Source organism: Orycteropus afer, unplaced genomic scaffold, assembly GCF_000298275.1.
Source record: "Orycteropus afer afer isolate SDZICR_OR568_19922 unplaced genomic scaffold, OryAfe1.0 scaffold00146, whole genome shotgun sequence".
NCBI classification, from domain to species: Eukaryota; Metazoa; Chordata; class Mammalia; order Tubulidentata; family Orycteropodidae; genus Orycteropus; species Orycteropus afer.
The window spans coordinates 8,310,630-8,321,098 of NW_006921733.1; the positions used below are offsets into that span (position 1 = coordinate 8,310,630).

A 10,469-nucleotide genomic window follows, 5' to 3' on the forward strand; every position below is an offset into this window, starting at 1 on the left:
TTGTTTCTTTTCATGTCAACCCATCAAAATTTTTCTTTTTTTTTTTTTTTTCCTTTTCTTTCTTTTTTTTTTTTTTTCCTCCTCCTTGTTTTTGAATTGTGGTCACACATAAATGTTTCCTGTTGATATTGTTCTTTGTATTTCTTAAGTTTCTTCATTCTTTTTTTTTCCCTAATTTTCCCTCCTACAATTCAGTGTCATGGGTTTATCTTCTAATTTACTGATCCATTCATCAATGGATTCAATTCTACTTGTAGTTGTTAAGTTTATATGTCAACTTGGTTGGGTCATGGTTTTAAGTGACTGAGAATCTGGATGTAGTTATTCCCCATGATGAGATTGTCATCGCCTCCATGGTGACATCAGCTGTGAACAAATAAGTGTTTGCCTTTGGGGTGTGGTCTGCTTCCAGTATATAAGAAGTTATCAGAGGTTTCTAGCTTTTTGGTATATTTGGATGCTGCAGTTGGCTGAGTCTTTATCTCTAGTTCCTGGACTTGAACCAGTGGACTGCTGTGTTTCTTGTTGATTGTGGGATTGTGCTATTTTACCTGTCAATTGGGGATTAGTCAGCATCAGCAGCCAGCAGCTGCATGAGCCACAAGAAGCCTCCAGCTCCAGTGAGCCAGGATAAGGGTCAGAGCTGTAGTTCAATATCTAGGTGCCATCCCCTGGCCCCCTGGAGCTGGCACTCTGAATTTGGACTACTAGCCTCCTCAACTGTAAGAGAATAAATTCTGGTTTGTTACCACTTGTGGTATACCTGCCATAGAAGCTTTAGAGAAACTTCCAAAGTGTTATCTATCTCAAAAATTTTAATGTTAATTTCCTGGATTTCTAGTTGTTGTTTTTGTAAGATTTCTAAATATTTATTTATTTTGTCATTTTGCTCCTGTATTATTTTCCTGAATTCTTCCAGGGTATTGGCTTTGTTTTCTTTGATATTGTTTGTGATTTTGAGCTCTTGGAAAGGTCTCTATATAAATCTTTTGAATTCTTTATCAGGTAATTCTATTATCTGTTCTTCCTCAGGGAGATTCCCTGCTTCTTTACTTTGGCCACTTACTTGTGCCATCTTGTCCTGTTTGTCTGCATGATTTGAAGTTGTCTATTGTCTTTGAGACATTTTGAAGTTATATGTATTAGTTGATTATGTGTTGTTGTTTTTCACCCCTCCCCCCCTTTTGTGTGTTCCTTTGTTTTGAAGTATCCACATTGGCAGGGAGGGTGTGCTACTTTGGTTCCTAATTTGGTGACACTGGAGTGCTTCCCACCTATCTCCTGGTGAGTGGAGTAACTCGTGGGGGTATGGCATGGTTCTCTATTTGAAGAGCAATTGTGGGCACAGTGAAATTTTTTGCCCACCATCTGTTGTTGATTCAGTGGTGTAGGAGTTGGTGGAAGCATTCACCCATTGGGTGTGGCAGTAAGTGGTAGGTGTGGCTGATTAAAAAACAAAACAAAACACCTCACTGCCATCGAGTAGATCCCAACTCATAGTGACTCCTCCTTGGGTTTCTAAGGCTGTATCTCTACAGAAGTAGATGTCTATTGGGGAAATGATGTCTATTTCCCATTGGATGAGACAGAGAGAAAAAAGAAAGAAAGAAAAGCTATATGAGAGAAAAAAATGGATGAAGTAAGGGAAGACTTAGAGGAAGAGAGAAAAACAATTACTTAAAAAGGGAGAAGTACAAAAAGAAAAGGAAAATGTAGAAAAGGAAAATAAAATTTAAAAAAAGGTGACACTACAATGCTCCCCTGCACTTCAAAGGTTGTAGGCACATACCAAAATATTCACTGTAATTTGTTCCATCACCTGCAGTGGTGGCAGGAAGCTGTCATGCAATCCATGGGAGCACATGGCTGAGGAGGTAGCAGAAGCCTATCACATGGTCTGCATATGCATGCACCTTTGACAGCTCAAAGTCATACCTTACATAAGAATATGACTATTAAGCATATGGGCACCAGATGCACAGAGCAGGATCTATGTGCACATCTCGTTCGGATGGGGGCACAGCACAGCATGAGGCTGCTGGTGGAAGAAGAAAGTCTGAGCAAATCAAGTGGGTGGGTGTTTGTCGGGGGGTTCTTTAGCCCCTGCCTTGGTATGTAGGGAAGGCTTCACACATGGTTATTGGAAAGCTGTGGTGCAGACAATGGAGTACACACTTCTCTGGTCACTGTCCACTGCCATGGCCTGGTGCACATAGCCAATTATCTAGACCCTGGTGTGACTCAGTTAATAGAGGGTTCACCCTGAGTTCAGTGTCTCAAACAGCCACGCAATCAACCTTCTCAATTGCATAAGCTCTCAACCCAAATGACTAGGGATCATCCCAAATTGCAGGCTCTCTCCTTGCTCTGCAGTTGCCAGTACCACTGGAATTTTTGCCTGCTTTCCTGCCCTTTCCTCTCCCAGATCTAGCTCACATTTTTCTCCCCTTGTTTCACTCCTATCTGTAACAATGAGGACTGCATAATATTGACTTCTCACTTGTGTATGTTGCCTTCTGTGCCTCAAAATGGCCATGTTGTGGTTAGACCTCCATTCCGTCTTTCTCCTCATTCACTGTTTTCATTAGGTCTGTCTTCCCAATCAGTGTTTAATACAATCATTTATCCCTTCATTTGAAGCTCAGAGTTTCACAATTATCATCTGTATGTGTTTCATTCTTTTCTTTTTTTTTTTCGAGTCTATGTTGTAGAAGGATTATGTGGAGTGTGTTATCAAGATGCCATCTCATGTTCTCCCCAGTTAGGCACATTCAACTACTGGGTTTGGGGGAGATGGAAAGAATCACAATGAGGGTTCACCTCGAAATAGATAAATAAGGTTGGGAAAAGAGATTCAAAACTGGTCCTCTATATAATCTTATTGAACATGATATTTATGATGACATCTTTCTTCAAGACATGTTTAGGTACCATCATTGACATTCCCCAGGTATACATCCCAAACTCACCAAAAGCAAAGACAAAGAAAGAATCATGAGAGCAGCACGGGAAACATAAAAAATTACATACAAGTGGCAAAAAATAAGAATAAGTTCAGACTTCTTGGCAGAAACCGTGCAGGTGAGAAGACAAATGGATGGTATATATAAAATCCTGAAAGAGAAAAATTTCCAACCAAGAATTATGTACCCAGAAAAATTGTCCCTCAAATATGATGGTGAAATTAGGACATTTCCAGATAATCAGAAATTAAGGGAATTGGTTAAAACCAGACCAACCTTATAAGAGATGCTAAAGGGAGCCCTTTGGACAGAGAAGCAACAATAGCCAACAACAAATGACCATTAATATACATGATGTATAACCCAGAAACCAATCCGGCTATGGAAGTGTCCAAAGTAAATAAGCCTACAAGATTGTAAGCAGGGAACCAGAGACATCAATTGACAAATGAGGACAACTACACACCAAAAAAGAGGGAAAAAACTGTGTTGTTACAGAACTTTCAGATGCTAGGGACGTCCAGACAACTACAAGATAGAATGGACTGTTCTAAACTTGGGAAGAAAACTATAAATCACAGGGCAACCTCAAAGAAAAATGATAAACCTTAACATCAAAATAAAGAAGATCAGCACAAATATTTAGCAAATACTAGAATAATAGCAGTGAAAGAAGTGATAACATAATTTGTAAACAAAACGAGTTCAGCATAGAAAGTTGTATAGAACAAAGAAATCGACACCACAAAAAAAAAACTTAACAAAAATGACAGCAACAATTTCATATTTGCTGATAATTACATATCTGGCAAGGGACTTATTTCTAAGATTCATTGAAAACTCCAACACCTCAACACCAAAAGAATTAAAATTTCCATTAAAAAATGGACAGAAGACATGAATAGACAACTTCACCAAGGAGGATATTCAGGTGGCCAGCTAATACATGAAGAGATGCTCACAATCTTTGGCCATCAAAGAGATGCAAATCAAAACAACAATGAGATACCATCTCACCCCAGCAATGATGGCAAAGTACAACGAGGCAGAAAATACCAAATGCTGGAGGGGATGTGGAGATATTGGGACTCTCATACACTGCTGGTGGGACTGTGAAGTGATACAACCACTGTGGAAAGCAATATGGTGATTCCTTAGAAAGCTGGAATTGGAGATGCCATATGACCCAGCAATCCCATTACCGGGTATATATCCTAGAGAGGTGAGAGCCAGGACAGGAACAGATACGTGCACACTCATGTTCATCCCAGCACTATTTACAATAGCAAAAAGATGGAAACAACATAAGTGCCCATCAGCAAAAGAGTAGATGACCAAACTATAGTACATACACACAATGGAATGCTATGCAGCACTAAAGAATAACGTAGAGTCTGCAAAACACCACATAATATGAATGAACTTGGAGGATATTATGCTCAGTGAAATAAGTCAATCAAAGAAGGACAAATATAGTATTAGTTCATTGTTGTGGAAGGTTGAGGAAAGGTTTATGTATGAGGGAAACTTTGTTGGTTGCCAGGGGTGGGAGGGAAAGGGAGGGAACACTGAAAAAAAAATGCATTGACCCATGTCACTTTAGTTTTGTGTATTTCATTATACATAAATTATATTTAAATATTTAAATAAAATGCATTAAAATTTTTTTCTATTTCCTGTGAATCCTAAATGTTTACCCATGGGGATCAACGAACTTTAATGAATCAATCAAAGTAAACAAGAGGGGGGGCATGCCTCATCTGATTCTCAAAAGCCAATTGCCTTTGTTCTGTATCTTCACCCCTCCACATGTCAGATGGAACCAGTTATAATGACATAGAATCACTCGCCTTGAAACCATGTTGTTTTGTTGTTAGGTGCTGCTGAGTCAGCTCTGACTCATAACAACCCTATGTACAACACAAAAAACATTGCTTTGTCCTGCACCATCCTCATAATTCTTTCCATTCTTGACCCATCATTTCAGCCAATTTGTTGCATCCCTGATGCACATCTTTCCTGATTTTAAACCATACAGTATCACATTGTTCTGTTCAAATAACTGTCTCTTGTTCTATGTACAGATTCCTCATGATCACAATTAAGTTTTCTGGAATTCCTATTTTTCGCAATGTTATCCATGATTTGTTATGATCCACACAGTCAAAAGCCTTTGCAAATAAATAAAACACAAGTAAACATTTTTCTGGTATTCTTTGGTTTCAGCCAAGATCCATCTGACATCATCAATGATATCCATCATTCCATGTCCTCTTCTGAATCTGGCTTGAATTTTTGGCAGTTCCCTGTCAATATACTGCTTTCATTTTTTAATTATTATTATCATCAGTGAAACTTTGCTTGCCTGTGATATTAATGATATTGTTGGATAATTTCCACAATCTGTTGGATGACTTTCATTGGAATGGGCACAAATGTGGATTTCTTCCAGTCAGTTGGCTAGGTAGCTCTCTTCCAAGTTTCTTGACATAAATGAGTGAGTGCTTCCAGTGTTGGATTTGTTTGTTCAAATATTCCAATGAGTATTCCTTCAATACCTGGCACCTTGCCTTTTGCCAGTTCATTCCATGAAGCTTGGATTTCTTCCTTCAATATCATTGGTTCTTGATCATATGCTACCTCCTGAAATTGCTGAACATCACCCAGTTGTTTTTGGTATAGTGCCTCTGTGTATTCCTTCCAGGTCCTTTTGATGCATCCTGCATCGTTCAATATTTTGGCCATAGAATCCTTCAATATTGCAATTTGATGCATGAAATTTTCTACAGTCCTTTCAGCTTGAAAAATGCTGAACATGTTCTTCTCTTTTGATTTTTGAACTCCAAGTCTTTGCACAAATCATTATAATACTTTACTTGGTCTTCTTATGTCACTTCTTGTAATTTTCTGTTCAGCTCTTTTACTTCATGACTTCTTCCAAACTCTTTAGTTACTCTACATTCAAGAGCAAGTTTCAGAATTTCTTCTGGCATCTATTTTCATATTTTCTTCCTAATGACCTTTTACTTTCCTATGTATGATGTTTTTAATGTCATTTTCACAACTCTTCTGGTCTTCAGTCATTGGTGATCATTGAGTCAAATCTATTTTTCCAATGGCCTCTAAATTAAGTGGTATATAATCAGGGTCATATTTTGGATCTTATGGATTTGTTTCACTTTCTTCAGCTTCATCTTGAACTTGCAGATGAGCATTCGGTTGTTCTTCCACACTCAGGTTCTGGCCTTGTTCTGACTGATGATATTAAGCTTCTCCATCACCTCTTTCCACAGATGTAGTTGATCTGATTCCTCTGTATTCCATATGTGATGTCCACATGTATACCACTATTTATGGTGTTGAAAGAAAGATGCTTGCAATGAATAAGTCGTTGGTCTTGCAAAATTCTATCATGTGATCTCCAGCATAATTTCTATCACCAAGGCTATATTTTCCAACTATCAATGCTTCTTCTTTGTTTCCAACATTTTCATTTCCATCACCATTAATTACCAATACAATTGATTGAATATTTTGTCAATTTCAGATTGCAGAAGTTGGTAAAAGTCTTCAATTTCATCATCTTTGGCTTTAGGGGTTGATACATAAATTTGAATAACAGCATGCAAAGGAAGTAGTCTTCCTTGTAGGTATGTAGATAGTATCCTATCATTGACAGTACTGTTCCACAGGATAGATCTTGAACTGTTCTTTTTGACAATGAATGCAACACCATTCCTCTTCAATTTGTCATACTGGCATAGTAGACCAAATGATTGAACAGTCAATAGCCAATACTAGTTGTTTTCAGCTCCTTAATGTCTAGGATGTTGTCACTTATACATTTTTTCCCCATTTCCAGTGTTCCTAGATCCATATTTTATTCTGATTATTAATGGGTATTTGCAGCTGCTTTTTCTCATTTTGAGTCATGCCTCACCAGTAAGTGAAAGTCTTGAAAACTTTACTCCATCTCATCTACACCACTAAGGTTGACCATATTTTGAGGAGGCAGGTCTTCCCCAGTCATATTTTGATTGCCTTCCAGCCTGAATGACTTATCTTTCAGCATCATTGAAATCGTAGAGTGGTGAACTTCTTGTAGCACCTCTTTCTATGTTATACAAAAAGAGGAAGAGTGCAAGGAATGAGTCTGAAAAATGTCAGGCATTTAGGCATTTTCAATCACTCAATCACTGGCAAACTCAAAACCAAACCAACTCACTGCTGTCGAGTTGGATCCAATTCATAGCAACCCCTCCTTGGGTTTCTGAGGCAGTGTCACTATCGATGTAGATTGCCCAATCTTCCTTCTGAGGAGTAGCTGGCGGGTTTGAACTGCCAGCCTTCTGGTTAGCAGTCAAATGCCTTAGGCACTATGCCATCAGAACTGGGGCACTGAAAAGTATCAAAATGGGGTACACTTCAAAGTAGAGAAATGAGGTTGGGCAAAATGAGCTTTCTGCTGGGCCTCTGCATAATCCTATTGAGCATGATTTTTATGTCATCATCTCTCATCAAGACACATTTAGGTATTTTCATTAACCCAAGCCATGACACTATCCAAAGATAATCTGCTAACACCTCAAGATGCTTACCACAGGTGTTTTTTTTTTTTTTTTTTTTTTTTTTCCAGCTGAGTGTCACCCTGGATTTGAGTATGCACATATTTTCTGCAGGATTCCCAGGAATTGGAATGATGTCAGGGATAGTAAGCCAACAGAGATCCTCCTCAGAAACTGCTTTAAAGAACACAGAAGTAAGACAGAGGTCAAGGGAGAGAAATTCATTCCTTTGTAGCTATGGTTCAAGTCAGTTATTCACAAATATATCAATAAAGTAATACTTTGCCAAATAACCTATTACATATTCTGCTGACCATTGACAGCAAGCAAGAAACAAGTGATATAAAGAATTTGAGGTCTCTGGACATAGAAAAATCTATCAAGAGTTTCCAGGCAGAGAGGAGGCATTTCCATTGATTACCCCTGGCTCTGGTAGCATAGTGGCTAAGACACTTGCCTGCTAACCAGACGGCTGGTGGTTCAAACCCAACAGCCACTCCTCGGAAGGAAGGTTGGGCAATCCTACTTGTGTAGTGATACTGCCTCGGAAACCCAAGGAGGGGTTGCTATGAGTTGAGTTTGACTCAACGGCACATAACAACAACAACAACAAACCCCTGGCTGATATATTGAAGAAACCCATAGTTCTATCCATCTGCACTTTCCAATGTAAGGAAACTCTGAGGAAATGATACTGCAACATTCATAGAAACCTGAGAATCTACTGATGAGCTGCCACTACATTCAGGATTCCATTACTTTTCAAGAATTATGGTAACATGTCTTTCCAAAAATGCCTATCTTTTAGTGTGTGGTATCACTCTTGACCCACATAGGAACCAAATTCATTTCAAGTCAAAATAATCAGACCAGGAAGAACCCTCCTCATTCTGTTTTCAACAAGCAGGGGAACCCTTAGACTACACAGAGGAAGGCTTGCATCACATTTCTATAGGATTCCAGTGAAATTTCAGTAAAAAGTCATCATTCTTCATGCACAAGGATGCAGCAAGTCTTTCGATCCTTGGGGAGAGGATCAGCCAATCATGACTTCCTATTGACTGAAGTACTGAAGCTATTCATTTCCAAGGGCTCAGTCTTAACAACTGTATCATCTTTTACAATGCCTTTCTCTACACAGACAACTGTTTTCTTGGGAGATAAGGTCAGGTTCAGACTACTCAACACTTTATCTAATTCCAAGATTCATGGGAAAACCACACTGCACAACTGTAGGTTCTGGCGTCAACTAGACCTAATTTAAATTCAATTATATATTATTATTCAATTATTATTTCAATTATGGAAAGTTCACCAGTGTTGCTGCTACAGAATCTAACCCTGCATATCCTATAAATATTTTAGAAAAACATACTTGTCCAGTTGTGCATGTCTCCTAATTTAATATGAAATATTGCACTGGGCTCCAGAATATCAAAGATTACTTAACTTGAAATTATTTCACGCTTCTGTGAATCCTAAATCTTCACCCATGATCATCACCACTTGGTAAACCAAGGTCAGAAAGTAAGAGAAGACAGGTCTCATCTGATTCCCAAAATCAATTGCTTGTGGGCTGCATCTTCCCTGTTCAAGTTTCAGCTGAGACCAAATGTAACAACATAGAGAGACTCACCTCGAATCTGTGGGCTGATGACTTAAAAAAAAAAAAAAAATGGAGCAGGTGTGCAGAGATACTTCATCCCTATATCTTATTTGACTTTGATAACAAGATCCAGACAGGTACTCTCATTCTTCCTGATTTTCAGATGAGGAAAATGAAGTTCTAAACTCTACTCAATAGGCATATGTTTAAATGTTTAAATGCTTGATAGTATAAGTCACTACTGCCCAGTGTAAATTAGTTATTCATATATTCAATATTTTAGAATTTATTTTTAACTTTTAAACTATTATTTGGGTGAAATTTTAGAGAGAAAATTAATTTACCATTCATAACACTTTTTTTTTTTTTTTTTTGCAAACTCTGGTCATTGCAACCCCCAAAATGTAACAGCACTCATCCCACTACCTCCCTATGTTTACCATTTCCTTTTGTTCTTCTTTCCTATCACTTCCTGTCTTCTTAGCTTTATCCTTGGATAAATGCTGCCCTTTTGACATCATACAGTTGATTGTTCTATAAGTATATACCTTCTAGTTATTATTGTTCACTTTATAAGCATGTCTATCTCTTGGCTGAAAGTTGAAGCATGGTGGTTGAGTTCAGTCCCTGAAGAAATGATGAATATTTTGATAGTGAGTGTTTCTAAAGAACAAAAGAGAGGGAAGGACACAAAGAATAAGCCCAGGAAATTTCAGAACTTAGGAATTTTTTATCACATGAGAAGGTAAAAAGAATCAAAATGGAGGTCCACTCCAATGTAGAAAAATAAAGTGGCACAAAAGGAGCATCCTGCTGGGCCTCAGGGTAATGCTATTGAGCCTGATTTTTACATCACCATATCTCTTCAAGACAAGTTGAGGGGTCATCATTGACCCAATCCATAGTACTATCCATGCATCTATCCCATAAAACCTCAAGATGCTTACCACATATGTATTCTACAAATTTTCAAACTGTATTGATACTGCCTCGGAAACCCAAGGAGGGGTCACTATGAGTCGGGGCTGATTCGGCAAATAACAACAACACTGGATTGTGCACATATTCTCTATAGACTAACTGGGCAGGGGTTAAATGGCCCCAGGGGCAGCAGACAAAGAGCAATTTTTCACACAAACCTTTATCAAAGGAGATAGCAGTAAGACAGAAAGCAAGGGATAGATGTTCATTTCCTCATGGTTATGGCGCTGAGCAGCTATTCCAAATAGCATCAATAAAATGAGTACTCACCAAACAAACAAACCAAACTCACTGCTTTTGAGTCAGTTCTAACTCATAGCAAACGCCCCTGTCTTTCTGAGGCAGTATCTCTAT

General features: G+C 38.3%; 3 non-coding genes across 3 annotated transcripts; all 3 read right to left on the bottom strand.

Moving 5' to 3' along the window:
• Positions 1–2,862: 2,862 nt before the first annotated feature.
• On the bottom strand, positions 2,863–2,941 carry LOC122150461. Its single transcript, XR_006163678.1, has one exon. It is a non-coding gene; the product is annotated as a small nucleolar RNA SNORD115 (small nucleolar RNA).
• A 4,489-nt stretch (positions 2,942–7,430) lies between these two features.
• LOC122150455 lies at positions 7,431–7,511 on the bottom strand. The gene has a single exon (XR_006163673.1). It is a non-coding gene; the product is annotated as a small nucleolar RNA SNORD115 (small nucleolar RNA).
• A 2,438-nt stretch (positions 7,512–9,949) lies between these two features.
• On the bottom strand, positions 9,950–10,030 carry LOC122150465. Its single transcript, XR_006163681.1, has one exon. It is a non-coding gene; the product is annotated as a small nucleolar RNA SNORD115 (small nucleolar RNA).
• Positions 10,031–10,469: the final 439 nt, after the last annotated feature.